The following is a 25,215-nucleotide window of genomic DNA, read 5'->3' on the forward strand; positions in this document are numbered from 1 at the left end:
CTTAACTGGTGATAATTCCAACCCGGTAAGGGTATCTGTATAAATTCCAATTCGGACGGGGCTCGGTATCATTAATTCCTGAACATTAAATTGCCAGAATTTGGCCGTACTATAATTGTAGATCAGAGCAGGGATCCCGATCACTGACAAGTTAAATACACTCCGATTTTTATCACTAGCATTTACATCAATGTTCCGTATCCTAGATAATAATATATGACTGTCTTTTGTGGTACTCTTTGATTTAAGTTAATATTTCACCATCCATAACCGTTCATCTAGAGTATGACCATATTTCGTAGGAACCTGCTCTGTCGTCTTGCCGCGAATTCGGCGTTCTCTCTCTCACAATGGCTGCTACTGAGATGAACGGTTATGGATGGTGAAATATTAACTTAAATCAAAGAGTTCCACAAAAGACAGTCATATATTATTATCTAGGATACGGAACATTGATGTAAACGCAGACTGATGCAGACTGTCAGTCACTTGCAAGCGCACCCACCAAGCCCTAATACACTAAATCCTGTCTGGGAGGTGGTCACACCTCCCTGTGACATGTTGCCTATTGTTCTGCCTTCCCCTGCCCGAGCTTGGCTCAGCAGCAGGAGGGCAGAAATGTGTCTCTGGTCGGCAGCAACAATTTTGTGCTGTCTGGGAATAGAAGGCTGGTACTGGGAACACCAGGGACCCCACAAAGCTCACCTCTGAGGGGTGTAATCATACCTCTCACACCAGTTACCTGTGTGGGGGTATGATTCCAACATGTTTGACACCAAACACAATAGGGTTTGTTTCAGCTGGGTTAGAGTTGGTCATCACACGGTCGTGTAATGCCCCTCTATAAATGGTATAAGGCTGCTTCACCGACAACCCGGGACAATTGACTCTGTAGGCTGCAGGGGTATCCTGGTCATGCAGTGGCACCCTCTCACTTAGAACTAAGCACCCCACCCTCAGGATTGTAAAGTCCTGATATAGGGGTGACTTATAGGTTCTAAGTGGAGTGCCCCTTAGATTTATTAAACCTATGTCTTACGTAAGTGGTGCATGCACCAACCTACACAGGCCGCCACAGCAGGCCTGTAGTTCCATTTTGCATGGCCTCTCATGGGTGGCATAATACATGCTTCAGCCCATGGGAGGTCTCTGGGGTACCTATGCCCTGGGTACATGTGTACATATACTAGGGACTGACAAGGGTACCCCAGTATCCAATCTGGAACGTACCTAAGTACATAACACAACGGTTTAGGGAGAAAGCAGATAGACTGGGGTCCTGATTAGCAGGACAAAAAGTGGGGGTACACATGCAGAAGGATCCTACCTTCCTACAAACATGCAGTACATTTGAGGTATTGTAAAGTACATGTTTCAAGGTGAAAGAAATGAAGCTAAATAAAAGAAAGTATGCCTTCAATATCACTTTCCCCAAAAACTTTTACATTGGACAGTGGAATAAGTAAACACTGCAGAGATATGAGTAAAGAAAGACTGAGAAATTATCACCTGGCTTTAGAACTGTGACCTATAAATTGCATAAATATCCTTTCTTCCGGTCATTAGACTAGAATAAACCTCTTTGACATGTTTAAAAGCCTTCCACAAACATTAACTGAGTCAACAATGAAAGGTGTATTTGAGTACTCAAGACTAAGGTACATAAATGTAGAGGTGGGAAATGTTAAGGAGGTAACTCACAATAAATCCGCAGTAACACAATTCTAAAATACTACTTTATCACATGCTTAAACTAGACTCGCTGTTTTCAAGGGCATATGTTAAGCATACAATTCCTAAATGAATTTCTCTAGAGTACTAGAAATTCCACTAGCAAGGTATTTTGTTCAGTATTCATTAGAGAAGTTAACTCTTTAGTAGAAATGTCACCAATATTCTTTTTAGAGCAATTGTTCATCTCTGATTGCCCTTTTGGTAGCTGCATTAACTGGTTCTGTCAGGTTTTTGACTTCTAGAGTGGTTCTAATTAGGTTCCCTCTGTCTAGTATTGAGAGTCAATTTATGTCTATGGCCATTATCAGGGTCTATCTGGAAGACAATCAGCCTCTCAGGGAAGCAACTAGCGGGAGGATTCCTCTCAGAATAACATGGGAAGTTATATCCTGAAACATTAATGTACACCTATCTTTGGAATCTGAGGGGAGAGTAAGTGCTAACAAATGACCACACAAGGATCAGTCAAGAACCCAGGAGATTTACTTGTTTATGTGGAAGCAGAGACACAGTATGAACCTGCCTTTAATCTTGGTCTTGGTAACGGCTTTAGTAGCTGAAATATCTACCTGCCACATTGGGAAACTCTAAGTATTGAGCTCTTTGAGTTCGCTTTAGCAAGTGAGAAGAACTGTTGAAAAATAAGGATGATCTGGGTAGCCTTCTCAATCACTGCTGCAATACTACAAGACCTTGGGGAGCTCACCACTTGGAACCCGAAGCAATAGTGGTCATGTAAGAGACCAGCAAAAGATGTGTATTGCCTCGTGTCCCTAGAAGAGGATTGAGGCCATAGATCCTACCCTTCCTTGGGCACGTGATAGAGGACCTTTGCCCGACCAGGAAAGCTGGTCCTAAATAGCCTTCATTGAAATTAAGAACAAGTAAGATTCTTGTTAGAAGGAACTAGCAAGCCAAGTCGCACTGTAGCTCTAAAAAATATCTTGTGTAGTCAATCTTCTCCACCCTTGGCCTGGTCTCTGTGACTTGAATCTCCAGGAAGAACTCCTGGTGGTTTAACAGCGTTTGAAGCATCCAGGAAGAATTTAGCCTACTATAGATGAGATTGGACCTTAATATGTTATAACCTCCAGAGATCGATGACAAGGTGCCATGGCTGCCTGAAAAAGTTACCCTCATTGCTGGCAATATTCCTGCTCAGAGCTTTTTCCAGCACAGTTTGAGTCTCCTTTAGGGACTTTGGCTATTATTTATTTAACCTCATGAAACCCTGCTCATTTCCAGCTCCAATTATTGTCTCCTGCAAGATTTGGAGCTCCAAAAATTATTTAGTCTAAACATGGAGAGTAATCTAATTCATTTATTGGGGCAACATTTTACCAGCTTTCTCCACCTTAGTAGTGAAACCTTTCTTTGCAGGCCACAGAGAAGAGTGGGTGCACTGTTTTACCACAACTATTTAAAACATTCTCCCACCAAGACTAGCTCTTAGAAATTTCAATACTTTCAGTAAACAGGTCTTCTCTAACTACAGAGTCTGACTAGGAGAATAGAATGAAAACCTTTTAGTCAGAGGACTTTATATACAAGACATAGATTTAAATTTAGAAAGTCTGACAAACTAGCAGCCAGAAATGTTTACTTAGATCCCCTGATAGAAAATTACAATACAATATTTAAAATCAGTCTAGCCACCGCGATCTGGACAAATCACAATTGTTTGGCAGATTTAGCTGGTAAATCTAAAGATACAAAATTAGATAGGCCAATCTTGAGGAGACAAAAGCATTGAAAATATAATTTTTTTATTGGGTGGGGAATAGGTAAATTATCCGTTTCAGGATCCGAAGTTGGAAAACAAAAAAAGTAAGTCTTGACAATAAAATTAATTTGGTCTACCATTGATTGAGGCGAGTCAGAGATGATCCCTAGATTTTTAACACATTAAACTGTTCAAGAGAAGGAGGCCAGAAACTGGAGATCCCATACTGAGGTTTGACAGGGAAAATACCTTTATTTTACCTATCGTTCAATTTTATGCTGCTTTGTGACACCCAACATTATACCTTGGCTATGCAATTCTCTAAATCTGCTGCCTTAACAGCAGGATCACCATCCGCACTGCATAAAGCCAGGCAGTAGTCCCACAGGCCTAAATCAGCTGAGTCTATAGTACCATGTTCAGGTCAAGGGTGAAAGCAACTTTGTATCTTACTAATATGGCCTTAGTTCATCTTGTATCAAACAGTTCTCCAGAAAACAGACTGCTAGAAAGAAATCTGCAATCTGAATCTAGCAGGAAGAGGACTTTTGTAGCATCAGTTTCTGAATGTGTCCAGTGTAGATCTTTTAGGCACCAAAATTCAATTATCCAGCAGACCTTGACCTGGATGTATCTGATCTCAAAGATCCCTTGGAGGCCACAGCTTCTGTCCTTGCACAGGGGAGTGATTTTTATCTCCATAGAAATGACAATGGGAATGATTTAAAGTTAGGCAGACAGGTTACTCGTTCACTAATGTAAGAGATCTCCTGAGTGCCACACAATATAATCCACTTCTAATAAGATGGATGGGCCATCCATCATGTTTGGTATGAAGAAATGAGTCCTCCAAATTATAAAGCAAGCCCTAAATCACAAAGTAAAACTGGTGACCAGAGTAAGCAGTTGGGCTTTACAAGGGCCTCATTCCATTTTAATTGGCCTTAAAGTGTGCCTATAGCCCAGTCATCCCTACCTGATAGACTCAAATTGAATTCAACCTTCTCAATTGTTTTCCATGGGCATATCTCTTTTTCCTTAAACATGTGTAACATCTGATACTCTTAACCTAATGTATTATTTTGGTCTTCTTCTAATAATCTTTTTTCCTCTTAACTAAATTGGTTCAGGAATGCTATGTGTTTAATTTCTTGGGATTAACATTGTTAGGTGCAGCTAAAATAATTTACACATAATGTCTCTGTAAGAAACCTGTCATTTTGGGACACAGCTCCCAGTGGTAAGCTCAGGATTCCTCACTGAAAGCTACTTTTTAACTTCTTAAGTACAAAGTTGCTTAACCCTGAGGGCGCTCCTACTTAGCTCTGCTCCTTAATTCAAATTTCAACTTCAAAATTCTATCAAGCTACTGATCTGCAGGCTACATGTAAGCAACCACAGCACATGCTTTAAACCACTGATCTAACTTTAAGTAAATCAAACCCCTGAAATGCAGATTACACACAGATCTCTGGAATGTGTTACTTTGCTACATTATCATTATACACACAAGGGATCATCCGGGATCAAAGGAAGCCATGGGGTACTAATCCCTATGAATGACTAAATATCACACATAGTATGGCCGGCCGTATGTGAAGAAAAGGAATTAAAAAATAGAAGTCATGTAATGTCAGAAGAACTGTGAAGAAAGGGAGGAGAATTTCCCTTCAGGACGAGAACCCTCGCTCACCGTTGGTTGACATGCTTCATCATATGGGTTACCTCCTCACATCGAGGTGTGGGCTACAACTCCCTAAGGGAGGAGCTGAGGTTTTTTCCCAAGATGAGCGTTTGGAAAGAGGTAAATGAGGGGCAGAGTGCAAAAAAGAGTAGTGATTTAAAATTGTCTCTGTAGGTCCACTAAATCTTTATTGGGTGGCCTCAAGGACTCGGTTAAAAAAGAGAGGACTAGGGATCAAACCAAAATATCCCTAGATGTAGGTCAACATGTTTCAGCCATAAATTGGTCCCCTAAAGTGATCCAGTGGCATTCATCAGGACCTTTGTTTAGTAGTCACTCTGCATATGTGCAAAAAATATAAATAAACTGGCCACCACAGGAACTGGGCGGTCAGGTGATCAACGACCCAAGTAACTTCAAAGGGGTTCGTCTTTTCTCTAAAATGATGTACCAAACCAACTCTGCAAGCTCTAGGTATGCCTCATTGTCCCCCATTCATTCGTATGGTACACAAACTGTATGGACGTCACGGCGAGAGTTTCTCGTCCTGAAGGGAAATTCTACTCCCTTTCTTTCTTAACAGTTCTTCTGACATTGCAGGACTTCTAGTTTTCTCTTCCTTTTTACACATACAGCCGGTGTACTCTGTGATATTTATTACTTTGCTACTTTATCATCAAAAAGGGTAAGTGACATTAATATGAGTTGTGTAGTGCCCACCCTCCTTGTCTTACAGATGCGCACCCGGTTATGCAATGAGGAGATTTGCCTTTGACAGCCAGTACAGCTGGGGAAGTGTGGGTCAAATTCCTAAAGTGAATTTGGAACTATAACAACATGTCAGTATAAAAAAGACACTCAGTCTCAACTGCGATGACATTAGAGGTACAATGAGTGAAGTTCTGATGATTTGAATACATGTCAGTACCTTGGAAGGGCTTGGACGTTTAAGCAATGTGTGTGTAGCAGTCTCATACATTCTCTGTAGACCAGTTCAAATCTCAATGAACTCTCCCTGTTTAAATTTACTGACCAGAGGTGCACTTTACTCAGCAATTTGTAAGGCTGGGTTACCCTGGTCAAATTCAAACCTGAGACTTGCACTTTTTGTGATGACCTCAGCAGCACTAGCATTAATCCACAGACCTACTGCCTTGTCTGTCTGTTGATCATTTTCTCACACATCTCGTACCCCATTCTCTTCCTTTTACTTTAACAATCATAACTTTTCTTTCTATCCCTGCAGTCTTTTGTCCAATTCCAACTTTGGGGCTTACATGCAAGCTCCTATTGCCATGGGAACATCACTTTTTAGGACATTCCTGTGGCGACGGGACTTCGCCTTATTTACAAGGCAGCCTTGTAAATAAGGTCCCCTTTCACACTATGCTTAGCGTGAAAGGGGAGGGCGTTCCACCGCAACACTCATTGATTCTGATGCTTCCTCCTATTTACAAGTGTAGCATAAATAGAAGGCCGCACCAGAATTAAGACCAGAGAAATTTGGTCTACCCCTAGCACAAGGAGAAATGTTAAATTTCTCCTCATTTTTGCTGATTTTATGTGTGCTGCGTTGTGCAGCACTCATGAAAACAGCAAAAGGCCAATGATTGTTTATGAACAGGAAAGTTCCCCATCCTGCACATAAACAATCATTTAAAATAATGCTGTTTTGCAACTTCTGTGTGTGCTGCATTAAGCAGCACACATAAAAGTTACAAAGCAGCATATAAAGATTGTTTATGTGCAGGAAGGGGGACCTTCCATCACATAATAAATCTTCCCCTGGACGCAGACACCCTTGCACTCCGGTGCAAGGGTGCCTGCATTGGTGCTAGGCTGCTAAACTTAGTGCAAGCGCATGCGTAATAGCAGGGCTCCACCATATTCATGTAAATATGGTGCAGCCCTGCTTTTCAGAAGTGGCAGAAAGTGTGTTCAGCCAAGGAGGCTAACGACACGCTTCGCCACTTCTTTGAACATATGCCTCTTTGGTTTTTTTAAACCTTCATTTTTAATTTAAACTTTCAAGCAAATCATTTCAAATCATCCAGGGAGATTTGCATATGATTTTGTATCAGATTTGTCTATCACTTCTAATCATTGTGAACTAGGTGTAATTGTACATGAAGACAACTTTGCACTCGTGACCTTAACTGCTTAACACCATGTTACTCTTTGTGCCAAAAAATATTATAAGCTGTATGCCTGCATTAGTCAAATTCCCTTTCGCATATTGCTTAATTTGTAAATAGATAATTGCAGTGGCCCAAACATTTAACTAGGAACCTACAGATGGCGCTACTGAACATCAGGATTGCCCAACACCAAAAATGTCTAACCTTGACAATTTCGCCTTTCTTTCACCACTCCATAAATTATATACTTTTAAGTCGCTCTTGCAGTTGTCTTCTTATTACTGCTTTCTCCTTTTGATTTCCTGTCTTTCAATTCCTCTTCCTCTTTAGTTTGAGCCTAGGCAGCCATTGTCCTCTGTAAACTGTGGCTGTTCATTGGTCAATGGGCTTAGTAGTCCCTCCTTACTACCGTCTTGTCTTATTTTGTAACCTCCCATGGCGACAACCCCTGTTACATGTGTTGTTACTCAGTTGGCTTTAATTACAGCCTCCGAGCACTATGCCCTCAAAGAGCTTTTTCATGCCTGCTGTTGCAGGCAGGATATGCTCTCTCCTAACACTTTTTTAAATTTTTATGTCACAAACGCATTTGCAATGCAATAACGCTCACATTTGCTAGAGTTTAATGTATTGGAATTGTAAATGACAAAACCTTTTATTTATCTGTTTTGAAAGCAACGCATGAATGAGAGAGCATTGTCATTTATAATGCCAATAGCTCGAACTCTCGAAATTGCGAGACCTATTGCATTGCAAATTCTTGTTATCCTTTTCTGGGTTTCTTTCTCTCGGTCAAAGTCTGATGGCAAAAATAATTGAAAATGTCCACAACCTACAACCACAGCACAATCTAAGTACTCCATTGGAACTTGGTCCACGCTGAACAAAATCAAAAAATAAATAAAAAATTAAGGCCTGATTTATATGTAGGCAGAGACGGAACTCCCTCCCCACCAACATTATTGTGCGACCGCCGGAGTTAGCTTTGGACAGACCTTAGATTTGATGATGCTCATGGCTTGGTCTGAACTGGGGTGGCGAAGTTAGCTAAAGAACGATGATGGATTTACCCAGATCTAATAGTGACTGAGGGTGAGTGTCCATCATCTCCTTGTGATTACTATATTTACTAACATTTCACACAGCACAGCACAAGAAGTGAAATTGCGTTGCCCGAAAGAGAGAGAGCAGAACAGCAGCATATTTTCAAAGATCTGGTGCAGTTCTCCTATCTCCTAGTGCTGGTGTACTTGCAGCTGCCTAGTGACAAAGCTGAAACGCTTTCACCATGATGAAAAGTGCCTGAATTGTGGTCAGGATAGGGTTTGTGCAGGAAGGGAATCCTCCCGGCACAAAACTATCCTTTGATGCTTCTTCCATGTTGTCAATATGCTGCAGAAAGCAGCACACATGTAAAAAGAAATTAACAGGGAGAAATAAAATATTTCTCCTTGTTACACTAGCCTATAGTAAGCGCGCCATTTTGGTGCACCCCCATGTTAACAAGTCTTTGTAAAAAGAAATTTGAATCTAAAATACATGGGTGGATCCATCTGAATGTCTACAAGATGCAAGGTAACATTAGGCAGAGCTATGTGCATATTTTTGTGCTACTGTATTTTTTTTTTTTACAAAGTCACACAACTCGGTATTTGCGTGGCTTTGTAAATCCCAGAATAGATTTTGCGTCGGTGCTATGCCAAAAAAGTGATGCAACCCAAACACAAAATCTCTGTAAACTGGGCCAGAATGTCCATAGAGGTAACTTTTTGCACTCTATACCAAAATCTGGATATTTTACGGCTATATTTGTCGATGGATTTTTACCCCTCTCATAGAGCTTTTCAGAAAAATTACTACGCAGACGTTCCCAAACTCGTCAATAACACCAACCAATTGTTTTTGGCTGCTCAACCCTGTGTATGGACAAAACACAATTTCGAATAATGAAGCTGATGTATTGTAAAACTAGAGACAGGCCATCAATCTGATTTTTTCTCATTTCCACATTTTGCCAACAAAGTGCAAGATGCCTTCCTGAACACTTCAGATTTTGAAGAGTGCTAGACAACCAGCCATTCTTTTCAACATTATTATTGATAACTTTGTTGTTTGAATCAATAGTAAAAAAAAAGTCAGTTAACCTTTTTTGTGACATGGTGAAAGTGCTTTCAAATGACTGTTTTCTATTTTCATTGTGATATTGTAATACGGTCTGTTTCTGCATGACTAGCTGTAAAGAATGACAGCCAGGTGTTAATGGACAGCTGAAACGGACTTATACTTAAGTTATCCTCAGTATTTTGTACTTTTTAAAGGCTTATAAGGTTGTGTTTATAGCACAAGTTCCGCACTTGCAAGCAAACCTTGACAGGCATTCAGAGTTATGTGAAAATCCCCCATGGCCTGCCGTGTTATGGTTTACACAATAAGTTGTAAAGAGGAGTAAACATCGGATACTTATTTGGAAGGAACCAATTGAGGTCACTTTTAGGGGTGTGTGAAATGTGCACTTCTTTTTCCGAAATATGAATAATCTTTGCGAAATTATGCAAAGTAAGTGAAATACAAGTTTGCCATTATCTCGAGTATTTTTTACACAATGGAGTCATACCTCAGACAAAAACGTTATGTCAGCAACAGGCAGGAGACTGGTCAAGAAGAAAATGTCTCTTAGCATGACATTTCCTACTTGAACTATTCTCATGCAGGCATTGAGACACAACGTTTTACATTATGTGAAATATTGAATATTTTGCACATTTGCACTTTGTAAAGTACTTCTTTTCATTATATTTAGAAGGTGGCGCTTCAACTAACTGGGAAACTGTTTCCTGCAGTTTCACAGCAACTATTGAGTGCTTCTCAAGGTTTAGCAACAATTGATGAACTGAATTGGTCCAGGTCGCAAATATTCAGAAGCAAAACTGTTATACAATTTTCCTGCATCTATAGTTCTTGAGTGCTTTGAAGTGGCTTAAAACTTTAGAACTGATAACATAAACTTCTTTATCATGTACATGGGCTAACATACAAAGTATAGTTGAAAGGGTGGGCCATGCATCAATTGTTTCACTTGCCAATAAATCAATGTTTACAAAAACTACCACAATCCAATATTACTAACCATATTCTGTGAATCCCAACTGCCATTTATTTCTGAAATTCATATGTGTTGTTAAACACTTCAAAAATTGGCACCATGTGCTCTAGGACTCTGGGCACTTTACCACTGCTAATCAGTGTTCGAGTGCATATGCTCTCTGTGTATTTGGTAATTGTGATTGGTCATTCACGATTGGCTTATTTGATTTACTGGTAAGTCCCCAGTAAAGTGCACTGTGTGGGCCCAGGGCCTGCACATCGAATGCTACTAGTTGGCCTGCATAACTGATTGTGCCACACACATGAGTAGCCATGTGAACATGTCTCAGACCTGTCACTGTAGTGTTAATCTACCCTGGATTTAGTCTGGAAGGGAGTTGTGTTGGACCTGGTCCTTTTTGCAGGGTTTTCCCCAAACATTTTGCTTTCTTCCTCCTATTTTTTTGGACCTGTCTATGTTGGCTCTAGGACAATGGGCACTTTACCACTGCTAATCAGTTCTAAGGGGGATTATGTTCGCTGTGTAAATGGTAATTGTGATTGTTGTCTATTATTGACTTATTTGATTGACTGGTAAATCCCTAGTAAAGTGCCCTGTGTGTGACTAGGGACTGCTAATCAAATGCTACTAGTAGGCCTGCAGCATTGATTGTGCCAAATACATGAGTAAACATGTCTCAGACCTGCCACTGTGGTGTCTGTGAGTGCAGTTTTAAACTGCCTTTTTGACCTGGCAAATACACCACACCCACTTGCCAGCCCAAACCTTTGCTTTTACCCCATGTAAGGCACCCCTAAGGTAGGTGAAAGGTACCCCTAAGGGAAGGATGCAGTGTATGTGAAAGGTAGGACATGTACTGGTATGTTCTACATGTCCTGATAGTGAAATACTGCCCATTTTGTTTGTCCCTATTGTAAGGACTAGCTATCCTATAAGTTATCAATGGAGCTGCCTTGTAACATTTTATAAGTGAAACTTTCAATTAGGATGAGCTAGAGATTTAGGGCCAGATGTAGGTAAATGTCATTTACTGATTCTTAAATACCGAATTTTACCGATTCGGTATTCAAGAATCGGTAAATGAGATGTAGGGGAAAAATCGGTATTATTTACCGAATCGGTAAAATTCGGTATCGAATCGGTATTTACCGATTTGGTATTTACCGAATCAGTATTTCCCATAGGAATGAATGGGAAATACCGATTTGGTGAATACTGAATCGGTAAATACTGAATCGGTAAATTTCGAATCGGAAAGCAAGCAAAAGTGAAACTTAAGAAAACAGCCAATCAGGTGCTTCCACCCTCCCCCTCCATACCAGCAAGTGGCTACCCAGGCAGCTGCAACTAATTAGAAGGTTCTGGAGAGGCAGTCAGAGCTGAGCAGAGATACAGAGCAGCAGGGAGAGTTTTGTTGGAAGTTTACCAAAAATAAAGATTGCAAGCAGCAGTGAAAGTCAGAAGGTAGAAAGAAAGAGAAACATAAAGTTCAGCAGCATGGAGCTGCAGGTACTTGTGGAGGAGGTTGTGAGAGTGCACAACAAACTATTTAGCAGGCACTCCCTCACTGTTCCTGAGTCTGCCAAACGTAAAATCTGGCTGGCAATTGCAGAAAAAGTAAATGCAGTGGGAGTCACACCCAGGAATATTGAGGATCTGAAAAAAAGATTTTATGACATCAGGAGCCTCACCAAGAAGAAGATGTCTGAAATACACAAGCAGGCTGGTGTCACCGGTGGAGGCAGGAACCCAGCGCCCCCCCTGACTGACCTGGAGGGGTTGGTGGCCTCAACCATTGAGGCAGACAGCGTCTTGGGACATGGACATGTGGACAGCTCAGAACTCAGCTCAGCAACAAAAAAAGGTAAGACGCATGCGCAGCATGACACCCCATACCAACCTGCTTCCCTTTACCCTTTGTGGACAAGCCAACCCCAGTCCAGTACTGCTAGCACTATACAGGAGCAATGCATTATGGGAAATGTAGTCAGCTAATGTAAGACCATGTGTACCTGCGCAAACATCAGCAAGTCACTGAAAGTAATGCAGATAAATGAAAGTTAAATGTGTAAAGCATTTATTGTAGTGACTGTGACACAGTAGCACTCAGTTGAGATACTCTTATTTATACCTAGGGGCAACATCAGGCAGTGGACCCACAGACACAGAAGGGACTGCACCAGCGAGGGAGGAGAGTGAGGCAGCAGGGCCAAGCCAAGTACAAGACTCGCAGGAGGAAGATGACACGACTGGCATCTCCCATGAAGATGAGACAGTACAGACCCCAGAGTTGCCGCACTCCCCACAGCTCTCACAATCCCCTCCCTTGGTTTTCTCACCAGAAACCTTCCCATCACTGTTCCTGTCCACTCCTGCAACCCCACCAGCCAGTAGGCGTGTCGTGGCCCCACTACCAGAAATGGAGGCAGCAGAGGGTGAGGGTGAGGCTTAAGTCACTGTAGATGTGAGTACTGCAACCATGCAGTCCACAAATGAGTTAGTCACAGCGCGCAGAGGACAACGCAGACCCAGCAGTGCAGTGCAGGTGGACGTGGAGATGGCACTGTGTTCCGTGGGCTGGAGGGGAGCATGGTGCGCATACAAAGTATGCAGGGCAAATCCATCCAAGCCTGCCATCGCCAATTCCGAGTCCTGAATGAGAAAATAGGAGACATGGGGAAGGGCATGAGAGGCATTGTTGAGTCAAATAAGGAGGTTGCAAAAACAAATGCGGACATTGCAGCAGGGATGCAGCAGATGAGCAACTCCATCACACAATTCTGCTCCAAACTAGACAGTCTGTCCCACACAAGGTGCAGGGAGGCCCGTGTCCACAATACGGCCATAAATCGTCTGGCCACTGCAACATCCCTGTTATGCCGTAGGGGCATAAACATGCAGGAGGCCTTGACACAAAACACGGCTGAGGTCACCAGGGGCATGGCCAGAATCACAAGTGCACTAGAGGCTATGCTTATTTCACACACTGCACAGAATCCTGCCCTGGACGTGGCAGAGGCTGAAGACAGTAGTAGCCGGAGCAGCATGGCGAGCGCTGTTGTGGAGCCACAGAGGAATAGCAGGCGCCCAGCGGAGGCTGCAGGGCATGCCGAACACAGTGACCCACATCCTAGTGGCTCTGGGAAGCGTGGGCGCAAGTGACATTGCCGATCATGGGTGAAGTACCCCGGGACATACAGTCCCCATGTTTATAATGTTTATTTTGTTGCACTTCAGTGCTTCAACGTTGTGGCAACATTAAATTACGTTGTTCTCATACACAACCTGTCTGTGTCTCATTACTTATCCAGAAATAGTTGCGTGTAATCTCCTCACGTCTGTATCTGCCATCACTTGGTGTTGACACTCCAGCAGGTTGTGTTTCTGGCACAGCAATGTCATCGTCATGAGCCTCATAGTCTGACAACTCCACCTCAGTACCCTTCTTCACAGCAAGGTTGTGCAACATAGCGCACGCAGCAATGATCTTACAGCAGGTGATGGGGGTATACTGCCTTGCACTTCCACTCTTGTGCAAGCATCTGAACCTGCTTTTCCAGATACGAAAGGTCCGCTCCACGACATTCCTTGTGCTCTTGTGGGCCCGGTTATATCTTCTTTGGCTGGGTGTTGAGGGGTTGAGGTAGGGGGTGAGTATGAAGGAGCGTAGGGCATATGCACTGTCTCCTAAAAGTAAATGGGAATACATTACTCACATGCATACATGTACTTCTTACTGAAATAGTACACTGTGTCTTACCTAGGAGGTTTCCTTCACCAAATTCCCCTGCAGTCAGCCATGCATAGATGCCGCTGTTTTGAAATATATAGGAGTCGTGGGTACTCCCAGGGAATTTTGCCACAAGGTCAGTGAAGGCGCACTTTGCATTGCAAATCACCTGCACATTGATGGTGTGGGTGGACTTCCTTTTCCTGTTTATATATCCGGTGGCAGCAGGGGGACAAATGGGAATGTGCGTGCCATCTATGCAGCCAATTATATTGGGGAATCGAGCCATCTGGTAAAAGTCAGATTTTGTTTGGACCAGTTCAGCATGGGTTGCAAGAAAAGATATGTAATGGTCCATCCTCTGTAACATGGCGTCAAGGAATTTGTGGAAAAATCTTGACAGGCTGCTCTGGGTCACCCCACCTACCGCAGCAACCACGCTCTGGTAGCTCCCAGACGCAAGCAGGTGTAGGCTGCACAGCACCTGCACGTGGGGTGGAATAGCGTATGCCCTTGGGGTAGTGTGCTCCAATAGTGGTCGGAGGTCCCTGATGAGGTCCAAGATGGTGTCTGGGGCCAACCTGTACCTCTGGAGTATCTCTGCCTCTGTGAGCATGAACAAGGTGACCCTCTGTCTATACACCTGCTCCTCTCTCTGCCATTCCCTCTCTCCTTCCTCCTGTAGCCGTATCCCTCTTGCAATGACATAAAATGCCGCCATTGTGCAAGAAGAATTGCATTTAGGGTCCTTTTTTATAGGCTGCACCTGGTTACCACCTGATTTCAATCCATGGTAAATACTGACTCTTAAATACCGAATTTCAAGCAAATTCGGTATTTAAGAGCTCCCCTACATCTCAATATTCATTTTTACCACTTCTTATTTACCGAATCGGTATTTTACCGATTCGGTAACTTTACTGATTTGGTAAATGTACAGATTCGGTAAATTTTCCGATTTGGTATTTTACCGATTCGGTAACTTTACCGATTCGGTAACTTTACCGATTCGGTAACTTTACCGATTCTGTAAATTTACCGATTCTGACGATTTTCGCTTTCCTACATCCCAATTGCTCAATACCGGTCGGTAATGGCCGAAAATACCGATTTTTGGCCGTTACCGAGCGGTAAAGGGCTACCTACATCTGTCCCTTAAAGTTTCAGCTTTATGAACTCAGAATTTAAAAAGATATCTTCTAGTGAAGGTGGTTTTTAAAATGTGTGTTTGGAAATGCCACTTTTAGAAAGTAGGCCTTTTCTTGTTTTTCAATCCTGGGCCTCTGCCTGCCTGTGGAATCAACGTTTGGTTTAGACTAACAGTCGGGTTATTTGGGCCTTCAATATAGACAGTCACACAAAGGGAGCTGAAGTATTCCCTGCATACCCTAATTGCCCATCACCAGGCTGATGGGCTTTCCTGAGCTAAAGGAGTGGGAGAAGTTGTCACTGACACCTGAATAGGGGTGTACCAGACCACTCAAAATGCTGTCTATGCCCACCTCACCCCCATAGTGTGTCTGGAGCCAAGGCAAGGCAGGATCATGTGGACAACAAAGACTTTCTTTTGCAGTATGCCAACTTCAACAGCCAAAAGGGGTGTAAGTATTGTACCTGGAATCAGACATTTTTAGAATACTTTTGGATCAAGAGGAGGCTCTGCCAAGGAGACGAGATGTAAGCTGGAGTACTGCCGCTTTGCTGGGTGTTTCTGTTTCTTTGTTGGGTTGGCCTGCAGTTGCTGCTTCTGCTATGGAGAGGAAAAGGACGCTTTGGAGGGAAGACGCCGGCCTGCAGTGCCCTGTAGCCACCATTAACTTACTCCCACTTGCGGGGGTTACTCTGCTGGAGCGGTGTGGAGCCTCTCCTCCCTGAAGTCTTGCTGGCCTGCCCCGGGATCAGAGGAGCGCCAGGAGCCGGGACAGGAACCCGGAAGCAACAGTGGGACTACACTCCCCAGAATCCTTAGCACAGAGGGAATACGCTAAAGGGAAGAAGCCGGCCCGTGGCATGGGACATGCGCGGGGCGGGCATGGGCCATAGTCGGGCAAAGCCCGGGCCCGTCAATGCCCCTCGGCTGGGCCACCCGCTGAAATCTGAACATCTACATCCAGGTACTGGGTACTGCTATTGGTCTTTCCAGTTAGTGTGTCCTAGTCCAGATCCTACCTTAGGATGAGTAAGCGAAAGGGCCTGAACGATCGTCTGGGTGATGTAATCGTGGGAACCCTTGACTCTTTTCTAACTAGGACTACTTAGCACATGAAATCAAACTGACAGGGTGCCACTTGTCTTTGGAGCCCATCACGCAGACAAGAGTCGCTCTGGGGGACGAGACATCTTTCACCGCTCATAAGGAACCCCCCTCAGTCCAGGTAGCAAAAATACAAAACACTAATGGGAATCACACCCGAGCAGCCAGCATTTATTTCCTCTATGAAAAGATCATCAACCCGGGCTGCAGGTGCGAACAAGCTGTTGGCAGCTAACACAGAACAATCAGGCAAGAGAAAATGGGGAGGTGGTCCACAGAGCCAAAAACCAGCAAAGGCAACTAGATCAGTAAAAGCAAGGGGAAATGGTGATGAATTAGTAGAGGGCATGGTGTGCTAGGTGGAGAAAATACTCCGGAAATTCCTCCATCAATTACGAGTCCCACGCTAAACGAGGACATGTGGCAAAGATTTGAAACCCTGGTTGCCACCATGCTAAATCCTATTTCACTAAAGCTAACTAGGATCGAAGAGAAACTGGCGGGCTTGGAGGACCAGGCCCCACAAAATGCCCATATATTGGAATCATTGCCTGCTAGGTCTGAGTCAAGATCTGCTCAAGAGACCCAAACTCAAGTACAGCAGCACAGAAGGGCCCCGACCACGAACTGTCCAAAGACAGCATTTGCATTTATTGATGAAGCAAATTTGTTTCACCCCAACTCTGACAATTCAAACGCCCATATGAGTATTACCTCTGACATAACTGCCCATAGACTGGCTTTGCCGTAGCAATTGATGGGAGCAGAGGATGCAGTAAACCATCAGAGTCATCAGCCCAATATAGCATCCACATGCCAGGGTGGGATGTGGAATGAGTTGGGGGGCCGCATTGGTCATTTCGAGCACCAAAGGCCCGGAAAATCGAGCATTGGACTAACAGTGACTGGAACACATATCTTACTCCTCCCACCAGCAGCTGCACATCTGGTATTGGTGCTAGGGAATGTACCATGGCTGAGGGAGGAATAACTAGAATCCACAGCCCAACTGATGTTTAAAATCCTACACTGGCTGACGCAAAAAGGTGCTCAAGATAGCCTTGTGGAACATGGCCAGTATCGCCCCAAAATTGAGCGTTAGTAATTGGCTATAAACTTGGCAGGACCACAACATTCGATGTCTCCAGGAAAACATGATCGACGGAGCCAATATTTATAAATGGCTACCGTTCTTTTCAAACCCTAGCCAAACCATCTGTCTCAGGGAGGGCAAAGGAGGGCATCCTGACCCTGATTCCAAATAATTTAATAATTTCCCTGGAAAGGTAATAAAGTTTGACTCCTCTAACCTAAATTTCCATATCCTCATACTTGAAGAAAAACAGGAAGGCACGTGGGTTTTGATTAATACGTATAATTATGAGTTTGGCCCAAATATGTACTCTATTGTTGGAGAGATTGATAAGGCCCTGGAACGTGCTATAGGCAAAATCGGGAATGAGGCACCTACCATCATTTGGTTGGGGGACTTTAACATTCACCCCTGCAAGCATAATGCAACCTAGAGGATTTTGGGGGTAATCGTATATATAATTTTACCCACAATGAATATGGTAACTCCCTAAATACAATACTATCATCTCGAAATATGGTAATGACCTATGATCCAGAATCCCCAACAGGCAACCCGATGGGAACCTTTCAGAGAAATGGGTCAGAGTCGACCATTGATTATACATTACTTACCACACTAATCAGTTTAAGGGCCGCTAGGTTGGGAAATCGATTCACAATTTTTAGTGATCACACTATTTTATCCCTCCAGATAAAGGCATCTATAGAGGTTCCCCCTGCACCCAGTGTGATGTATTTACTATGGGTACTGTATCGATCCCCCTATTTCTGACCCTTGTCTGGTTAATAATTAACTAGCAGCCATTCAACTGCACAAAAACCCGTTATCTGATTAGCCATACAACGGCACAGAAGCCCGTTATCTGATTAGGTCATAGCGCATGCCATCTCATTAGGCAAACACTATTTCTCCAGCCCCCTAATAGGCATACGGAGTTCTCAAAACAAATCAAACCTACAGCGACCTGGGAAATCCCCGCAGCCATTGTTTTGATTTAGCCAAGAACTTCAGTAAAGAATGTGCGAACGACCAGTTCTTATGACATCCTTATTGACGTATTTATGTCCATCCTTACGTCAATCTCGGCACCTTTCAGGTATAAATAATACCGACATTGCCTTAAGCAAACACACGAGGTGGTGACAAGACTGGAGCAGCGAGACTTGCCGAGGAGCCCAGCTGACAGCGAAGCCCACAGACGCTGCCCCTCCTTTCTGACGCGCTGAGAAAGAGACGCTGCCTTTTCTCCTGCCGAGAAATCCAGCTCCGGCGCTTCCAGCCGCCCTTGCAGGCAGCTGGGATATCAAGCCCTGAGATAGAGATACCAGCCCTCCAGCCTTCTAAATCCCAGGTACTGAACTGAATAACCCCTTGCAGAGAATTCTTGAAGCAGACACTTGCCAAAGCAAACTTAACTTAAACTGCTACTTATCTACTCCCGCCCACGTATTAGGCTTAGGTCAGGTACATTGGGGTAGGCGTAGCTAGAAGCACCAGTTGAGTACGATTAGTCAATGTATATATGTATGTATCTATTTTATCCATTTTAAGTATCATATGGCTAAGAAACCATATCAATGCTTTTACAGTATTATTTTATAATTCTGTTTTTACTGTATGCACTTTACTTAACAATAAGTATTGCAATAATAGCGATTCATTTCTCTTGTATGAGAAAAGAGACTGATCAATAAATAACATCTTTTATTGAACACGCCCGTCTCTTCCTTTTCTCTACAATCTGGTGAAACTAAGAATGCACTGAACTGACTGAGTAAAATAAGTTGTCTTTTGTTTTCACACGACTCTAGAGATACACTCTTGATTAGGGGAGAGCAAAGTTGTCATGTTCTATGGTTGTCAGAAACTAAATCCCTTCTTGTCCATCCAGGGAGGTTAAATTCCTCCTTGTCTATTCGAGAAAGTTCCTAGTGAACTCTGAGCTAGCTGGCAAACACTAAACTTTAAGTCTAATATCGTCAGTAGAAGACCTAGTTAACCTCTGTCCTACGTCTATACTATTGAAGATATTATTCCAATGCGCAGAGCCTATTGGGATAATAGGAACTACACTACATGGAGCCCAACGGTTTGGATAGGCGATAAATCTAACGTAAGACATTAGAGTAACTCAGTCGTGCTTTTTCACACAGACCGCTTTTTCCCCATAATACTCCAAAGACGTCTGGAGTGGGTGAAAGGTTATATCCGCCAAACTTCGTAATAGGAGACTCCTATGTATGGTTCTTGGTTTATTCAACGTTGAAGGATACACTGTTCCAAAATATTGTGCATCTAATCTTTGTTTCCATAGAAACCTGATCTGCAAATAAACAAAATAACCTTCTTGACAGTAGAATGTCAGAAACTGAAGAAGAAAGGGAGACAGCTAGAATAGCAGCTCAACTCCTAGCGGATGACAATAGTCTCCTACACCAAGACCCGGATACAATACTCATCCCGGTCAACATAAGAAAATCTATAACTTTAAAACTTATAGAAAATGGGCTGACACCGAGAGGTGGTACAGTCATATTCGTAATTGAGGCACACGAATATCGGCAGACAGAGGTATTCTATTCATGGATAAACTTTCCAGCAGCAAACGCTGTAACAAAGGACTTCCACTATTATAAAATAGAGGAACCTCCAAATGAGTACACTCCTTTCGAGGAAGTGGAAATACCACTCAAATACCAAGAGCACATGCTCTGGTTTAATGACGCCCTAAAACATAATATTCACATCACCAGGCTCGGTCCACTAGGTAGACCAGGAGCAACGTGGCCGGTCCGAGCCGGATACACGCCACATCCAGACATTGAAGAAATGCCTGCCCCAGATCTTTTAGCACAGCTAAAACAATTAATTAAAATACATAGACCATTAGTCCAATATGTAATGCGGACTTCAACAGTCCAACCATCGATTAAAATTCCACAGCTGATCCCTCATCAGGGGAACACAAATAAAATGACACCACAGAACATACAGTCCTGTCTAGGTAAAGCCGCAAAACGGGAACAAATTCCATTCTGGTTAGCACAAAAAATCACTCAAATAGAGGCAGTGTTCCCTGATACCACCTCTGTTGAGCAACACAGGATTCTGACTATCTGTCTTCCAATGGGAATCGCACCACATGTGGAGGACTGTGACACTTGGGTTACAGTCTTTGCTTCCATTTGCACAAAAACACATGGTGTTCCATCCATGTCAGTAATACCAGATGTGCTAAAACAAATTCAAGATGAATACGGTCCAGGACCTGCTTTAACTCTTGGTATGAAACTACTAAAAGACTTCAAGCAGGTCTCGGCAATATTATTAGCCAATATAAAGGGAGAAGCAGCAAATGTGGCGATCCGCCAGAGGTTGAAAGAGACAAATATAGCAGATCAACCATTTAAAATTGCCAGAATCATAGAAAAATCCTATGAAGAACTAGGAAGAGATAGTTTGGGTGGAATACCTGTAAAACCCCAACTTATTGAAAGTCCTGAAAAGGTGTTTATTAAAAATAATCTAAACAATCAAAAGAAGAGCTGGGATGGAAAAAAACAATCCACTCCCAAAGAAAAAAGATTCCAGTCCAGAGGAAGGTCTCCTCGGCGGAGAGAAAGATCTCCGGACCAAGGACACAAGTCTCCCCAAAGGGTGCCCTCTGTGAAAAACATACAACCTTAGAAATAGGGATAATATAAAAAAACCTGATAGATATCAAGATATTGATACACGTCCCTCTCAATCTTTTCAGACTTCCTCGCAGAAATCGGAAAGAAGAGGACGATCAGAACACAGGGAAGAGCACGTCAAGTCCAAAGACAAGGAACCTGCTCATCAAAATAAAAAATTACAGTTTCCAAAAAAGAAGGTAGCCAGTATTAAAGTAATCAACCATGCCGAGAATACTGAGGACACAGCTGAAAAATGGAGAATGGGCTCAGACAATGCTAGACAGCGCAGCAGAAGTGAGCATAGCTCGCAAGATCCTTTTGAATCATCTGGAGACAGTGGGCACGAATGAATACATTCAGGTGGAAACTGCAGATACCAGAGTTAGCAAACCTCATAAAATATATGAAATAACATTGCGTATAGAGGGGGATAAGACTAGGAAAATAAGGGGTCTCTTTTGGGATAATCTCTCCAAGGGCTATGACATCCTTCTAGCTGAAAGAGACTGGCCACCAGAGTTTGTCAGGGAGTGCCCTCATGGCGAAGAAATAATTATGCATGCCTTCTCAAATCATATTCCAATTCATAAAAAATATACACTTGCAAGAAAGTGGGCAGTAGCCCAAGCTCCTGCATTATATAAAAACCATGTGGGATGGGTTGAGGACTCTCCTCCTCACAAAATCCAGTTAAAATCACAACCTACTGCACAGAGGCAGTACCCAATTAAGCAAGAAGCTAAAAAACGGGTAAAAGAGATCCTAGATCAACTTGAATACCAGGGGGTGATTGAAACTTGCACCTCACAAATGAATAATCCTTTGTTTCCTGTCTCCAAACCAGATAATTCATATTGTCTTGTTTTGGACTACAGACACCTTAACTCATGTTGCAAAACCTTTGCAGTACAAAACTCGCTGCACTAATGAATAACATAGTGCGCAAAAAATACAAAACAACATTAGACATCTCTAATGGATTCTTCTGTCAAAATATAGCAGCAGATAGCAGATATTTGACCGCGTTCTCAATAAATGGCGCGCAAAAAAAATTCTGTTGTTTGCCCCAGGGGTTCAAGAACAGCCCAGGATTATTCTCAGCAAGAGTAACAGAGTTACTACAAATATATGATGATGAGGCATTATCTTATGTCGATGACATCTATCTAACAGATGATGACTTGGATACTCACTTGAAGAGAGTGAACACCATAATACTTGGGTTCGCAGCAGAGGGTTACAAATTCAACTTTAAAAAGTCAAGAATTGCTCATCTAACTGTCCTGTTTTTAGGATATGAACTATCAAGTGAAGGCAAAAGCCTGGCTGATAATTTCCTAGAGAAATGTGCTGTAATCCAAGCACCTAGAACACTAAAAAACTTACAATCAATTCTAGGTTTCCTAAATTTCGGAAGAACTTACATTGTTAATTATGCAGAGAGAGTTAAACCTCTCTATGATCTTATAAAACCAGATTTTAAAAGAATCAATTGGACTCAAAAACACACAGAAATGTTGAGATCTTTACAAACAGATATGTTAGTTAAAACAAAATTACAAACACGTGACAACACACGCAATCTTGTGATTCGAGTCATCCCAGGAAGATGCGGATTCACATACCTGACCTCTAATGAGGGAGAGAAGGTACCAATTGCATACAAATCACATTTGTACACAGAAGCTGAAAAAAGGTTCAGCATTAAGGAAAACATTGTTCATGCGGTTCAAACAGCTGTAGCAAAAGAAAAATACCAAGCCGACGGTAGACAGGTTACAGTCAGAACAGCAGAATCAGCTTTTGAGGCATTAACAACACCATGTAATTTACCGACAACGGCACTGAATCCAGAATGGATACAATGGGTAAATTCTGTTGCTACAGACAAAGTAAAATACTATTTTGAACCGGAAATGAAAGAATTAAAATATCTAGAATAAGAGAGAGAATACCCTCTGCCAATCGACATTCTGCCTTTACGACAGTACGCCTGTGTAATATATACAGACGGTCATGCTCAACCCTCAGTTTGGGGAGAGCTGGCGTACAACGCCACATGCGAAATTGTAAAAGACGTGTGGCGCGGAGGTAAATTGAGACCTCTATTTACAAAAACACACTCAGTGGAAAATAATTCAGAACAACAAACTGAAATATTAGCGTTAAAAATGGCGCTAGATAATGCAGATTGCGAATTCCCGACACTTATAGTGTGCGATTCGTATTACTGCGTCAAATCATACAATAACGATTTACAGAAATGGATTCAAAACGGTTACAAAGATGACACAGGTGCAACAATAAAGCAAAAAGTGCTTTGGGAACAAGTAGTTCTTTTACAGAAAGAACTACCAAAAACTCACGTGATACATTCACTGAGTCATCAGCGTGATGGCGTTCACTTTGCAGGGAATTCATTGGCTGAGACAGCCACAGCGGTAGCAACTAAATCAGCTTCCGTAGCTACAAAGAAGTGTGCAGTAAAATACATTGACGGTGAAGCTGTGCTGGCAGTAAAAACGTAATCAAAAGGCGACTGCTCAGCGCTACGGCTCAATTACCCACTCAGTTATACATACATAATCGATGCAAACTCAGTCCCTTTTGCTCGAATCCCTGGAGTGGGGGATAGAGTAATTCCAAACACGGACAAGAGAGTCTTGTTAATAGTAGACGCACGTATTGGCGAGGGTCTAAGACATCGCACAATTAAAGATTCTCTAGCAGAATTACAAACAACATACTGGTGGCCAGGAATGAGTCTGGACCAACACCTATTCGCGAGGAACTGTCCAAACTACAACAGAGATCGCAGTGGTGAACGAAACGGTATATTCCCACGGCTTTTCGCTCAATAAGGAATAGGCTACCAACAAAAACACACCCAGTATGAATAATGCGTCATATTAACATGTAGAGACTATTTTCACTTATAATGTAGACCCCAACTTTCGGCTGACGTCGGAACTGTTATACAAAGATTTGCGAGTCTATAATGGCATATACGCTAGAAGCATGTTACGTTCTGTCCAAAATCTTTCCTTTAGCTCTAAAAAGGCTTATGGGGGGTGCCTGGCCAGAATGAACATTGCATTGCGGGACTCTTCTCACTTCCTTCCTGAGGGAAACGGGATGGTGTAAAGAAAAAACCAAGGCATAAAGCAATCTATAACAGCAAAGGTATTAGGTTCAGGAGCTGGGTGGGTCAAACATTTAATAAGTGTCCAACGTAGTCTTAATAACCTGCCAAGAAATTCTCTGAAAGGACTCAGTCCGTACGAACTATTGTTCGGGACTAGAATGTTGATCCAGGACCTTGATAGTCAGACTTCAGTGGTTAAAGATAAATGCTTTGATATCAAAGATCGTTTGGCTATTTTACAGGACTTAAATGAAACAAGAAAAGACCTGAGCAACATAAAGTTGAAACAGCAGCCAACAACCACTGAAGAAAAACCACCTGTCCCAGCAAGGCCTGTCTGGATTCCAAAAGTCGGGGATCTGGTCAGAGAGAAGATCGCGGTAAAGAAGGAATTTGGGCCTTCTTACAGAAAAGCAGTTCCTGTCTTGTCTATCAACGGGACAAGATCAGTAGTACTACCGCCCCTAGCTGGTAAAAAGGAGAACCGAGTCATATCCATCGACCTGGTTAAACCACAATCATGTGGCCGATAACAAATAGTAGGCCAAGTGGACTCCCAGGAAGTAGCAGAACACCAAAGTTTGCTACATCCACAGAGGTTCAGACTGAAAGACTGATCACATTTGAAAAATCTACAGTGAAACAACAAGGACTATGCAATAAAGCAATGGAACTTAAATCTCTTAAACCCCAAATCAAAGCTTTTCATCAAGAAACACCGACCTACGATGATGTAACTATAGACTGTTCTAATGAAACAAAGCAAAATCCAAACGCAAAAAGTAATCCAGAAGCAATTGGAACAATTGACAGAACGGCATCCGGCTACTTCATCAACTTCGATGATTTTTCTGAAGATCCAAGTGAACCAGAAGTACAGCCATCAACAAAAACTTTTAAAGACAAAGCAAAGGAACTTTTTCATCAA

The sequence above is a fragment of the Lissotriton helveticus genome, chromosome 7 (genome assembly GCF_964261635.1).
Source record: "Lissotriton helveticus chromosome 7, aLisHel1.1, whole genome shotgun sequence".
Lineage (NCBI taxonomy): Eukaryota > Metazoa > Chordata > Amphibia > Caudata > Salamandridae > Lissotriton > Lissotriton helveticus.